We start from the raw sequence: 12,787 nt of genomic DNA on the forward strand, positions 1-12,787 counted from the left end.
GCATATCCTCGATGGTCTGGATGGTCCTTTCTGACTGTCCATCAGTCTGGGGGTGGAAGGCAGTACTGAAATCCAACCTAGTACCCATGGCATTCTGCAGACTCCGCCAAAACCTGGAGGTGAACTGGGGCCCTCTATCTGACACTATAGAAACAGGAACCCCATGCAGTCTGACTATCTCATCTACGTACACCTGCGCCAACTTGTCCACAGAATAGCCACTCCTGACAGGGATGAAGTGAGCAGATTTGGTGAGTCTGTCCACAATCACCCATATGGAGTCCAATCGGTTGGACGTCGCCGGTAACCCCACTACGAAATCCATAGCTATATTCTCCCATTTCCACTCTGGAATAGGTAGCGGGTTAAGCATTCCAGCCGGCTTCTGATGTTCCAGCTTCACCCTCTGACATATCTCGCAGGCTGACACAAACTGTGCCACTTCTCTCTTCATAGCTGGCCACCAATAAACCTTCTTTAGATCCTGATACATCTTGGTGGCTCCGGGGTGAACGCTGTATCTCGCATTATGAGCCTCTCTCATAATGTCTCCTTTTAGCCCAATGTCATCTGGTACACATAATCGACTCCCATAGCGGAGGATCCCCCTATTGTCAAATCTGAATTCACTGTCCTTGCCTGACTGAACAGTCTTGGCAATCTTCACTAACTCTGGGTCCTCATGCTATTTCTGAGCCACCTGCTCCAGAAACACGGGTGTCACTTTCATCTGAGCAACCAAGGCACCTGTACCAGACAACTCCAACTGTAGACCTTCCTCAATGAGCTTGTAAAACTCCTTCACCACCGGTCTCCTCTCTGCCGTGATGTGGGATAGACTGCCTAGTGACTTCCGGCTTAGGGCGTCTGCCACGACATTCGCCTTACCCGGATGGTACTGAATCTTGCAATCATAGTCACTCAGCAACTCTACCCATCTCCTCTGTCTCAAATTCAAATCTCTTTGACTCAGGATGTACTGCAGGCTTTTATGATCTGTGAAGATCTCACATTTTACCCCATAGAGGTAGTGCCTCCACATCTTGAGTGCAAAGATTACTGCTGCCATCTCAAGGTCATGTGTGGGGTAATTCAACTCATGCTTCTTCAGCTGCCTAGAAGCATAAGCAATCACCTTCTCATTCTGCATAAGTACACAACCCAGTCCCACACGGGACGCATCACAAAAGACTGTAAAGTCCTCTCCAGTAGATGGCAGAGCTAACACTGGGGCTGAAGTCAATCTCTTCTTGAGCTCTTCAAAACTCTCCTCGCACTGGTCGGTCCACAGAAATTTCTGATTCTTCCTGGTTAGTCTGGTCAGAGGAGCTGCTATCTTTGAGAAGTCCTGTACGAACCTCCTGTAGTAACCTGCCAAACCCAAGAAACTCCTGATCTCTGTCACTGAAGTGGGTCTAGGCCAGTTAGCTACAGTCTCTGTCTTCTTGGGATCTACCTCAATACCATTCTCTGACACTACATGCCCCAAGAACGAAATGCTCCTCAGCCAGAACTCACATTTAGAGAACTTGGCATACAAGCCATGTTCCCTCAAGGTCTGTAGAACCAACCGCAGATGATGGGCATGCTCCTCTGCATTCCTGGAATACACTAGGATATCATCTATGAAGACAATAACGAAGTGATCCAGGTACTGGCTAAACACTCTGTTCATGAGATCCATGAATGCTGCAGGGGCGTTGGTTAACCCGAACGGCATCACAAGGAACTCAAAATGCCCATATCTGGTCCTGAAAGCTGTCTTTGGTACGTCTTCTTCCCTGATCCTCAACTGATGGTACCCCGATCTCAGATCTATTTTGGAGAAACAACCCGCTCCTGCTAGCTGGTCAAATAGATCGTCGATCCTTGGCAATGGGTACTTGTTCTTGGTAGTGACTTTGTTCAACTGCCTGTAGTCGATACAAAGTCTAAGGGACCCATCCTTCTTTCTCACAAACAAAACTGGAGCACCCCAAGGTGAGGTACTCGGTCGGATGAAGCCCTTGTCTACCAGCTCCTGCAACTGTTCCTTCAACTCCTTCAATTCTGCTGGCGCCATCCTGTAGGGAGGGATAGAGATCGGTCGGGTTCCAGGCATCAGTTCTATCTCGAACTCTATCTCCCTAGCAGGTGGTAAACCTGGCAGCTCGTCTGGGAACACATCTAAGAACTCTCTAACCACTGGCACCGAGGCGGGCTCTCTAACCTGACTATTTAGCTCTCTCACATGAGCCAAATACCCCTGACATCCCCTCCTGAGTAACCTACGAGCCTGAAGAGCTGAGATCATACCTCTAGGTGTACCCCTCCTGTCTCCTCTGAAGACAACTTCTGATCCATCCTGACCTCTGAACCTGACTACCTTGTCCCTGCAGTCCAAGGTAGCACCATGGGTAGATAACCAGTCCATCCCTAGAATGACGTCAAAGTCTGTCAAATCTAGAACCACAAGGTCGGCGGACATGCATCTTCCCTCAACAAAAACTGGACTACACTGACAGACTGACTCTGCCACTGATGGATCACACTTGGGTCCACTGACCCAGAGAGGACACTCTAACTCAGAGATCATCAACCCCAACCTCTGGACGGCTCTCGGAGCAATAAATGAATGAGATGCACCAGGGTCCATCAAGGCATATACATCTGAACAACCAATAATTAAGTTACCTGCCACCACGGTGTTAGATGCATCTGCCTCTTGCTGTGTCATTGTGAAGATCCGTGCCGGAGCTGATGGACCTTCACCTCTGAAACCCGCTGAAGAAGAGGCTGCTCCTCTCCCTCTGCCTCTGCCACTGGCCTGAGTCATGGCTGGAGCTGCTGGCTGCGCTACACTGCCTGAAGCTGTCTGCTGGGACTGAGCCATTGGGGCCGCTCTTGGACAATCTCGAGCTATATGCCCCTCCTGACCACATCTGAAGCAGGTGTTTGTCCCAAACCGACATACTCCCTTGTGTGGCCTACCACACCTCGCACATACTGCATTATCCGCACCAGAGCTTGAGCCACTCCCAAATCCCAGACTGGACTTGACTTTACTCCAGAACTTGTTCTTCTTACCCTTGGGTTTACTCCATCTTTTACTGCCTAAAGCTGCTGCACTCAAGGTAGAGGGATCTAACCTTCCCCCACCCGGAGTTTTAGAACCAGAAGCTTGTGCCACTGACTGCTTAACTGTCCCCTGAATGATGGCACTAGCTTCCATTCTCCTAGCCATGTCTACTATGGCGTGAAAACTCTCTCTATCCGCTGACTGTACCAAGGAGGAATACCTGGGATGGAGCTTCATGATATACCTCCTTGACTTCTTCTGGTCTGTGCTAAGGTCTTGCCCTGCAAATGGCAGCAACTCCATAAACCTGTCAGTATATTCGTCTACACTCATGTCATCAGTCTGCCTCAACTGCTCGAATTCTATCATCTTCAATTCCCTTGAACTATCAGGGAATGCCCATCCAGCAAACTCATTTGCAAACTCTTCCCAAGTCATGCTGTCCACTCTCGGGTTCACATAATTCTTGTACCACTCCCGTGCCTTCTTGCACTTAAGTGTGAACCCAGCCATCTGAATGGCTCTACTGTCATCCGCCCCTATCTCGTCTGTAATTGCCTTGACCCGCTCCAAATACACGAACGGATCATTACCGGTTTCAAACTGGGGAGCACCCAGCTTCATATAGTCTGTCATCTTAACCTTGCTCCCACTGGCTGAGCTAGGTCTAGGTGGTTGAGCAACTGGGGCTGCTGGTTCTGCAGGTGGTGGAGGTGGTGCAACATTTTCTGGATTTGGATAGTAGGGTGGAGGTGGATACATTGGATACTGAGAGTATGGTGGGTAGTATGGTGGGTATGGCATATGTGTGGGATAAGGGCTAAAACTAGGGTTATCCGACGTACCTCCCATCGAATACCCTGGATGGTGTGAATAGGGTGGGTAATGATGTGGCTGGACATAACTCGAGGCCTGAATGCCTCCTTCTGATTCTCCCATGCCCTCTTCCGGCATGCTCACACCGAGACTGCCATCCCTCCTCTGATCTACTTCCATATCCTCAGACACTCCTCCCTGCACTGTTCCCCTTACTGATCTGCTTCTACCCAGATCCAAAGACCTTCTAGGGTCTCTTGCTACTCTGTCCCTGTTGGACCTGCTAGACATTGCCCTAGGCAATGCTGGAGGACGGGCGCTCATGCCCTCATCCTCGGGTGGTACTCCAGTCAATCTTGCTGATCGACGAGTTCCTCTCATCCTGTTTTCTGAAAAACAGTACACATCACAAGCAACATTAGCATCATATGGTTCATGTGGGCACACATGAACCCTCATCACATACATCACATATCATAGCATATCATTAATGCACATGCATAAAGTCATGGCATTTCACATCATCATGCAAGACAGGACTCCACATCCTATCCTAGTGGACATGATCTTTTCCTATTGTGCTTGACCTTCTATAACCTCTATGAGCCCGACACTCTAGGTCCGACCATATGAACCTAGGGCTCTGATACCATTCTGTAACGACCCGAAAATCGAACCGCTACCGGTGCTAGGATCCGGGTCGACTTAAGGCCGCCGGGACCCGTAGCAAGCCTGACTTAAAACCTGTAAACCTGCATAATCCCATACATGATCAACCATATGCATAAAAATTTAAAACTTTTCTTTCCTTTGAACATCAACCAAACTCAACCTGTGCATAACATTAACATAACTTTGATCCCTCTGTGGGATCTCATCTGTGCCCTCAATGGGTAACATACATCTGTTGAGCTGGTTTACATAAACATCAACAAAATCTCTAAGATCATGTATAAAAGGGATACAACAATCTATGGTCAAGCACATACTAACATCCATAAATCTCATTACATAACTATACTGTACTTTTACATTACAATTTGATCATGTCCATTGCTAGCTATTACATAAGCATGGCTTCTTTACTCTATCCGGACTCCCGCACTATATCCTGTACCTGTAAGCCTGGGGGAAAAGGGGAGAGGGGTGAGCTAAAAGCCCAGTGAGTAGAGCTAGTAAACACACATTAACACTATGCTCAAATGGAATGCATCATAACACAGACAATTCACATAAGGGTTGGGTGAACTTGTCACCAAATAGTCCAAGTTAACTCTGTGCCAGGCCGTAGCATGGGGTCCTGGTCTTCCTGTCATACATACATTACTTACCATTTTCCCAGGGCCTCCTCTGGGCTCCTGGTCTTCGAGTCCCATAACCGTACCTTACTCTGTGCCAGGCCTGTAGACTGGGGCCTGGACTTGCTTACTCTGTGCCAGGCCGTAGCATGGGGTCCTGGTCTTCCTGTCTTGGACTAATTGGGTCATCCAACATTCACCCACAACAACAACAATTTATGCAATGCGGCATATTCGTGAAACTAATGCAATTATCCTATTGCATAAGTATGATGCATGAAACATGATAAAACATTTAGTTTAAAGGATTAAGTTTAGTTCCACTCACCTCTGGCTGACTCTGACAATACCGAAGCAGCTGAACTCACTGCTGGGGTCCTCGGTTCCTCGGGTCCGAACCTACACAGGTGGACTCAAATGAGGGACCAAACATAAATAAACATGACTCTAATATAACCCCCAAAAACCCCCTAAAACATCATGAAAACATCACAGAAAATATGCATGGAATGGCTGAACAGGGCACTTTCGGCGGCACCTTCGGCGGCCGAAAGTCCTGGACAGAGACGAAACTCAGCTAGGTTCGGCGGCACCTTCGGCGGCCGAAAGTGCCAGACAGAGACGAAAGTCTCTTTTCGGGGGCAACTTCGGCAGCCGAAAGGCCTGCCTCCCCAGCCATGTTCGGCGGCCGAAAGTACCTTCGGCTGCCGAACCTGGTTTCTGCCAAAGGGCAGAAACTTGGCTCCCTTAGCACATTTCGCCTCCAAACCTTCCAAACATGCATATTTTTCAATCAAAGCATGCATACAAGTTCCTAGGGGCCTCAAACAAACATATACCCCATCTACAACACTTCAAACATACTCAAACAACACACATTGTTCAAAACATCAATATATATATATACCCATAACTCAACACATACCCTAGCATGCATTTCTACCCTTAGATCTTGCATAAAACTTATTTAGAACACATAATAAGGGTGGATCCGAGCTTACCTCTTGAAGAAATGAGAGGGAAGACGATCCTAGCTTGGAGATGAAGAGATTGAGCTCCTTGAACCTCCAAGCACCCAAAACTTGCTCTTTGCTCACAAATCTTCAAAATAGAAGTTAAAACTCGTGAAAACCATGAAAGATCTAGGGAAAACACTCAAGATTGAGGGAGGAGCGGCGGAGACTCACCTTGGCCGACAATGGGAGAGAAAAAGCTCGCCCGTGCGGACCAAAGGGACCCTTTTATATGTGGCTGGCCAGGCCACGTTCGGGGGCCGAATGTGCCTCCGTATCCATGCAATGTTCGGCGGCCGAACATGAGGTTCGGCGGCCGAACCTTGACTTCCCTCACTCATGCTTTCGGGGGCCTAACGTGCCTCCAAAACGCATGCATGTTCGGCGGCCGAACTTGACTTTCGGCGGCCGAACCTGGGTTTTCCTCCAAAGCTATTTTCATGCAAAAACTCATTTAATTCACACTTAAAATCATTTAAAACAAAAAAACATTTCATAAAAACATGACTCTACCCTTCTAGAGGTCTCCGACATCCGAGATTCCACCGGACGGTAGGAATTCCGATACCGGAGTCTAGCCGGGTATTACACTCTCCTTATCTGCTGACTGGATCAAGGAGGAATATCTGGAGTGGAGTTTCATGATATACCTCCTTGACCTTTTCTGGTCTGAGTTAAGATTCTGCCCTGCAAATGGCAACAGCTCCAAGAATCTGTCTGTGAACTCCTCTACACTCATCTCATCAGTCTGCCTCAACTGCTCAAACTCTATCATCTTCAGCTCCCTTGAACTATCTGGGAAAGCCCATCCTGCAAACTTGTTTGCAAACTCCTCCCAAGACATGCTGTCTACTCTGGGGTTCACATAATTCTTGAACCACTCTCGCGCCTTCTTACACTTAAGAGTGAACCCAGCCATCTGAATGGCTCTACTGTCATCAGCCCCAATCTCATCTGTGATCACCTTAACCCTTTCAAGATACACAAATGGGTCATCCCCTTTTTCATACTGGGGAGCACCCAACTTCATGTAGTCTGTCATCTTGACCTTGCTCCCACTGGCTGAGCTAGGTCTAGGAGGTTGAGTAGCTGGGGCTGCTGGTTCTGCTGGAGGAGGAGGTGGTGCAACATTTTCTGAGGTAGGGTTTACTGGATTTGGATAGTAAGGTGGAGGTGGATACATTGGGTATTGTGAATATGGTGGGTAGTAGGATGGGTATGGCATCTGTGTGGGATAAGGGGTGAAGCTAGGGTAATCCGATGTACCTCCCATCGAATACCCGGGATTTTGTGAGAAGTGTGGGTAGTGGGGTGGCTGAACAAATCCCGAGGCCTGAGTGCCTCCTTGGGACTCTCCCATTCCCTCTTCTGACATACTAACTCCCAAACTGCCATCCCTCCTCTGCTCTACATCCATATCATCCCCCATGCCTTCTGACATTCCTCCCTGAACTGTTCCTCTGACTGATCTGCTTCTACCCAAATCCAAAGACCTTCTAGGGTCTCTTACTGCTCTTTCTCTATTAGACCTACTAGACATTGCCCTAGGCAATGTAGGAGGACGGGCGCTCATGCCCTCATCCTCAGGTGGCACTCCAGTCAATCGTGCAGATCGACGAGTTCCTCTCATCCTGTTTTCTGAAAGGCAGCACATAACAAGCAAACATTAACATCACAAGGTTCATGTGGGCACACATGAACCCTCATCACATACATCACACATGAACCCTCATCACATACATCACATATCATTAATGCACATGCATATAATCATGGCATTTCACATCATCATGCAAGACAGGACTCCACATCCTATCCTAGTGGACATGATCTTCCTATTGTGCTTGACCTTCTTTAACCTCTATGAGCCCGACACTCTAGGTCCGACCATATGAACCTAGGGCTCTGATACCATTCTGTAACGACCCGAAAATCGAACCGCTACCGGCGCTAGGATCCAGATCGGCTTAAGGCCGCCGGGACCTATAGCAAGCCTGACATGTAACCTGTAAGCCTGATTAATCCCATACATGATCAACAACATACATAAAAATTAAAACTTTTCTTTCATACATTCTATCATACGCCAAACTCAACCTGTGCATGCACTGAACATAACCATAATCATAAACTTGACCCCTCTGTGGGATCTCATCAATGCCCCAATGGGCGATATACATGTGTTGAGTTGGCTAAGCATCTATATCATAAAACATCTAAGATCATGTATTTAAAAGGGATAACACATCCATAGGGTCAAGCACAACCTCTAATCCTCAATATCAATATACATATCAAGACTATTCAACTTTACATTTATCTTACAATTTATCATGTCCACTATCTATCTATTACAAATATAAGACTTTACTCTTCTTGACTTCTCTGTCTAGCCAGTACCTGCAATCCTGGGGGGATTAGGGAAAAGGGGTGAGCTACTAGAGCCCAGTGAGCAGAATAATAGAAAACAACATTTAAATCTCATGCCATCATGTAATGCAACACATCACAACAAATCACATCTCGGATGGTATTGTCACCAATAGTCCTCTACATTCCAAAGTGCCGGGACGTAGAATGGGTACAACCGGTCTTTCTCTTAATCATAACATATCATGCATACCAATGTGCCAGGGACGTAGAATGGGTACAACCTGGACTTTCTCTTACATAGTGCCAGGGACGTAGAATGGGTACAACCTGAACTTTCTCTTACATAGTGCCAGGGACGTAGAATGGGTACAACCTGAACTTCCATACCATATCATGCCGTAACATCATCATACCATATGAGGACTAAAGGATCATCCAATAACCAATCCACATCAGCATCATAAATGCAATGCAACATATTCGTGATTTCTAATGCAAACAACCTAATTCATCACATGGCATTCATGATGCATGAACATGCTCAACTGTATAATTCATTTGCTTTAAAACATAAGAATTTATTCTACTCACCTCTGGCTAGCTCTGACACTGACTGAAGCAACTGACTCACTGCTGAGGTCCTCGGTTCCTCGAGTCCGAACCTACACAGGTGGACTCAAATGAGGGACCAAACAACTAGAACATAACTCTAAAAACATCCCCCAAAAACCCCCTAAAACACCTTAAAACAATCATGCAAAACATGCAAAGGAAGGCTGAACAGGGCAGGTGTAACGACCCGAAAATCGGACCGCTACCGGCGATAGGATCCGGGTCGACTTAAGGCCGCCGGGACCCGTAGCAAGCCTAACATAACCTGTAAACCTGTATAATCCCATACATGATCAACAATCATATATAAAAATTAAAACTTTTCTTTCCATATACATCAACCAAACTCAACCTGTGCATAAACATTAACATAACATTGATCCCTCTGTGGGATCTCATCAGTGCCCCCAAGGGGTGACATAACATACGTTGAGTTGGTTTACATAAACATCGTAAAAATCTCTATGATCATGTGTTAAAGGGATAGCACAATCTATGGTCAAGCACACACTAACATCCATAAACCTCATTACATAACTATACTGTACTTTTACATTACAATTTGATCATGTCCATTGCTAGCTATTACATAAGCATGACTTCTTTACTCTATCCGGACTCCCGCACTATACTGTACCTGCAAGCCTGGGGGTAAAGGGAGAGGGGTGAGCTAAAAGCCCAGTGAGCTGAACTATAAAACATTTTAACACTATGCTTTAATGAAATGCATCATAACACAGACAATTCACATAAGGGTTGGGTGAACTTGTCACCAATTAGTCCAAGCTAACATAGTGCCAGGCCGTAGCATGGGGTCCTGGTCTTCCTGTCATACATACATTACTTACCATTATTCTAGGGCCTCCTCTGGGCTCCTGGTCTTCGAGTCCACAATCGTGCCAGGCCGTAGAATGGGGTCCTGGTCTTTCATTTCCGTGCCAAGCCATAGAATGGGGTCCTGGTCTTCCTGTCATGGACTAATTGGGTCATCCAACATTCACCCACATCAACAACACATGATGCAATGCGGCATATTCGTGAAACTAATGCAATCACCCTATTGCATAATCATGATGCATGAAACATGATAAAACATTTAATTTAAAAGATTAAGTTTAGTTCCACTCACCTCTGGCTGACTCTGACAACACCGAAGCAGCTGACCTCACTGCTGGGGTCCTCGGTTCCTCGGGTCCGAACCTACACAGGTGGACTCAAATGAGGGACCAAACATACTTGAACATAACTCTAAAATACTCCCCAAAAACCCCCTAAAACATCATGAAAACATCACATAAAAACATGCAAGAAATGGCTGAACAGGGCACTTTCGGCGGCAGGTTCGGCGGCCGAAAGTCCCTCCAGAGCCGAAAGTCAGGCAGGTTCGGCGGCACCTTCGGCGGCCGAACCTCCCAGACAGATCCGAAAGTTTTCTTTCGGGGGCAAGCTTCGGCAGCCGAATGCTGCCTCCACAAGGGGGTTCGGCGGCCAAAACTCCCTTCAGCGGCCAAACCTGGTTTCTGCCAGAAGGGCAGAAACTTGGTTCACATGAACCCCTTGCCTCCCAAAACCTCAAATCATGCATAAATCTCAACCAAAACATGCATACAAGTTCCTAGGGGTCTCAAACAGTCATATACCCCAACTACAACACTTCAAACACACACAATCAACACACATTGTTCAAAACATCAATATTAACCCATAACTCAACATATAACCTAACATGCATTTCTACCCATAGATCTTGCATAAAACTTATTTAAAACACATAAGGAGCTTAAGATCGGCTCTTACCTCTTGAAGATCGAGAGGGAGACGACCTAAACTTGGAGATCCACGAAAATGAGCTCCTGAGTTCCCAAAGCTCCAAAACTTGGTTTAAATGCTCAAAACTTGTAATGTGAGTTTAAAACTCAAGAAAAATGGAAGAGATTTGGAGGAAGAACACAAGAGTTGCAAAGGGAAGGTCGGAAGCTTGCTGTGGCCGAAAATGGGAGAAAACTCGCCCATTTCGGTTAAGTGCCCCTTTTATAGGTGGCTGGCCAGGCCACGTTCGGGGGCCGAATGCGCTTCCGCATCCATGCAATGTTCGGCGGCCGAACTTGACTTTCGGCGGCCGAAACTGGACTTCCCTAACTCATGCTTTCGGGGGCCTAACGTGCCTCCAAAACGCATGCATGTTCGGCGGCCGAACTTGACTTTCGGCGGCCGAACCTGGGTTTTCCTCCAAGGACTTTTCATGCAAAAACTCATTTAATTTCATACTTAAAACCATAAAACACATTAAAACATTTTTATAAAACATGATTCTACCCTTCTAGAGGTCTCCGGCATCCGAGATTCCACCGGATGGTAGGAATTCCGATATCGGAGTCTAGCCGGGTATTACATTCTCCCCCCCTTAAGAACATTCGTCCCCGAATGTTCCTCAACTAGTACATGCATAGCAAAACAACATAACATACATACATAACACATAGCACACAAGGATACTAACCTCTAAAAGAGATGGGGATATTGCTGGAGCATGGACTCCCGTGTCTCCCAGGTGCATTCTTCTATATTGTGGTGGTTCCAAAGGACTTTCACAATCGGGATTTCCTTGTTTCTTAGCTTTCTGATCTGGGTGTCTATGATCCGTACTGGCTGCTCAACATAGGTGAGATCCTCTTGGATCTCCACATCAGGCTCACTAAGAACCTTGCCCGGATCTGACACGAACTTTCTCAACATAGAAACATGGAAAACCGGATGGATTCTCTCCATTGAAGCAGGCAAATCTAGCTTGTACGATACATTCCCAATCTTTTGCAAGACTTCGAAGGGTCCGATGTACCGCGGAGCCAGCTTACCCTTCCTCCCGAACCGAACCACTCCTTTCATTGGAGACACCTTGAGCAATACCAGATCCCCCTCCTGAAACTCTACTAGTTTTCTGCGGATGTCTGCATAACTCTTCTGTCTGCTTACAGCAGTCTTGATTCTTTCTCTGATTAAGGGTACCACCCTGCTGGTGATCTCTACTAGCTCAGGCCCTGCCAAGGCCTTTTCTCCAACTTCTTCCCAGCAAACAGGTGACCTGCACTTCCTTCCATATAAAGCTTCATATGGAGCCATCCCGATGCTAGCATGATGGCTGTTATTGTAGGCAAACTCCACCAAAGGTAGATGCTGCCTCCAAGAACCGCCAAAGTCCAGCACACACATTCTAAGCATATCCTCGATAGTCTGGATGGTCCTCTCCGACTGTCCGTCCGTCTGGGGGTGGAAGGCAGTGCTGAAATCCAACCTAGTACCCATGGCATTCTGCAGACTCCGCCAAAACTTGGAGGTGAACTGGGGCCCTCTATCTGACACTATAGAAACAGGAACCCCATGCAGTCTGACTATCTCATCTACATACACATGCGCCAACTTGTCCACAGAGTAGCCACTCCTGACAGGGATGAAGTGAGCAGATTTGGTGAGTCTGTCCATAATCACCCATATGGAGTCCAATCTGTTGGACGCTGCCGGTAACCCCACTACGAAGTCCATAGCTATATTCTCCCATTTCCACTCTGGAATAGGTAGCGGGTTAAGCATTCCAGCCGGCTTCTGATGTTCCAGCTTCA

Source organism: Manihot esculenta, chromosome 11, assembly GCF_001659605.2.
Source record: "Manihot esculenta cultivar AM560-2 chromosome 11, M.esculenta_v8, whole genome shotgun sequence".
NCBI lineage: Eukaryota > Viridiplantae > Streptophyta > Magnoliopsida > Malpighiales > Euphorbiaceae > Manihot > Manihot esculenta.